Genomic DNA, 2500 nt, shown 5'->3' with positions numbered 1-2500 from the left:
TCCCCTCTCTTTCATGCCCTTCCCATCACCCCCCACCCTCCCCCCACCCACCCCACCCATCGATTCCCTCTCACTTCAACGCCCCTCCCCCCCCCCGCCCTCGCCCCCCCCGTCCGTTTATCCAGCTCTCTGTCTCTCCCTTAGTTTTCCTGTTGTCTGTCTCTGGCTCCTCACCCTCCCTCTGCCCCCCTTGCACCTCCCTCCGCCCCCCCTGCCCTTCCCTTCGCCCCCCCCTGCCCCTCCCTTCGCCCCCCCTGCCCCTCCCTCCGCCCCCCCCTGCCCCTCCCTTCGCCCCCCTGCCCCTCCCTCCGCCCCCCCTGCCCCTCCCTCCGCCCCCCCTGCCCCTCCCTCCGCCCCCCCTGTCTCTCCCTCCGCCCCCCCTCTCCCTCCATTCCTCTCCCCCACTCCCTATTTCACCCGCTCTCTATCTCTCCCATTTATCTCCCCTTTCTCCCCCCTCCCTATTTCTCCAGCTACCCCCTATTTCTCTCAGTTCCCTCTGCCCCTCCATCCCCCCCTCCTCCCCCCCTCCTCCTCCTCTCTCCCCCCCTCCTCCTCCTCTCTCCCCGACACCTTTAGGCCTTTAAACGCCTTAATTTTTTTTTTTTTCAAACGAGATCCATCCGTCTTTTAAGTTCAAAAAAAAAAAAAAAAAAAAAAAAAATGGCGGGCAGTTACGTGGCCTCTTCCTTACGCTGAAAAAGACGCCAAAAGTTACATTACCTTTTTTTTATTCGTTTAATTCTCTTTTTGTTTACATTTTTTTTCTTCTTCTTCTATATTTATTTCCGTCTTCTTCTTCACCTCTAAATTCACAACAACAAAAAGAGAAAAATATCCCTCGTTGGAAACCTCGGTCTTTGTCGCCTGGCGCTCTCTGTCAACGCCGGGAGGGGGGGGGGGGGGGGGGGGCTGTCGTTGTTATTGTTGTTTTTGTTAAAGTTATTGTCTTTGCCGTTGTCATTGTTTTTGATGTTGTCTTCATCATCATCGTTATCTTTATCATTATCGTTATTATCATTATCATTATCATTATCACCTTCACCATCACCTACACCATCACCATCACCATCACCATCACCATCATCATTATCATTATCATCATCATCATCATCATCATCAATCATCAATCATCAATCATCAATCATCAATCATCAATCATCAATCATCAATCATCAATCATCATCATCATCATCATCATCATCATCATCATCATCATCATCACACACACACACACACACACACACACACACACACACACACACACACACACACACACATACACACACAAACACACACAAACACACACACATACACACACCAACTAGCAACCACAAACACACACACACATACACAAACACACGAACTAACAACCACATACACACACGCAAGACTCACATAAACAAACAAATAAACAATACGAATAAGAACAAGTCAAAGACAAAAAATCAACAACAACAAAAAACAAAGACAAACAAAGATAAAGTTAATAGTCATGGAAATTTGGCGAGTGAAATCTGAGCGACATTTTACAGTTTTGTTTGAGAAAGTTTGTTAATAACATGGGACACTCTGAATGAACAATTATGAACGATTTTTGAACAGATGACGATGAGATATGTTTTTTTTCTTTTTTTTTCATGATTTCAGTTTCGAAAAAAGTGTGGTTATTTTCGGACACGGTAATTATTCTCACAGTGATTGGTTTTCGTTGGAATGTGTATATATATATATTTTTTTTTTCTCTCTCTTTTTTAATTTTTGTTATATTAATGTGTACCAGGATTGTAATGATAAAAATGTAGTTATTATGATAATAACAGCAATGATAAGGATAACAACAAAAAACAACAACAACAATAACAATAACAAAATACCGCGTTTATGATATAATTCATTGTTATGTCTATCATGATACTTATCATGAATATTAAAAATACTCATTTGTGCGTTACTATCACTATTATCATTAATAGAGATAGTAACACACACAAAAGAAGTTTTGCTCTCCCTTTATCTAACTATCTATCTATCTATCTATTTATCTATCTAGAGTAACAAGGGACGTTTGCTGCTCTCCCTTTATTTTTATCTTCATTTGTTTATTTGTCAGTTTGATTGTATGCATTTAAATAAAAAAAAAGGAAAAAAAAAGAAAGTAAGAAAGAAAGAAAAAACAGATATATACACAACCCATAGAAAGACTCGAGACTCGTTCATTTTTCATCGAAGCCCCGAGTTGACTTGAAGCCGGAGACGCGCTGTTCGAAGCATCGATTTCGTTCATTCATTGTTCATTTATTACTTTATTGATATGTGTCACAGCGAGCGAAAAAGGGGGGGGGGGTCATGTGGCTGTTTATAGAAATATGTTGGTGTGTTTTTTATGCTGGAAGGAGAATATTTTAGCGAGGAAGAGGAAGAAGGAATAAAAGAAGAAAGATAGAGGGAGAAGAAGAGGGAGACAGAGGGAGAGGGTGAGAGGGAGGCAGAGGGGAAG

Source organism: Penaeus chinensis, chromosome 20 (genome assembly GCF_019202785.1).
Source record: "Penaeus chinensis breed Huanghai No. 1 chromosome 20, ASM1920278v2, whole genome shotgun sequence".
Classification (NCBI taxonomy): domain Eukaryota; kingdom Metazoa; phylum Arthropoda; class Malacostraca; order Decapoda; family Penaeidae; genus Penaeus; species Penaeus chinensis.
Note: the sequence above shows the minus strand (reverse complement) of the source record.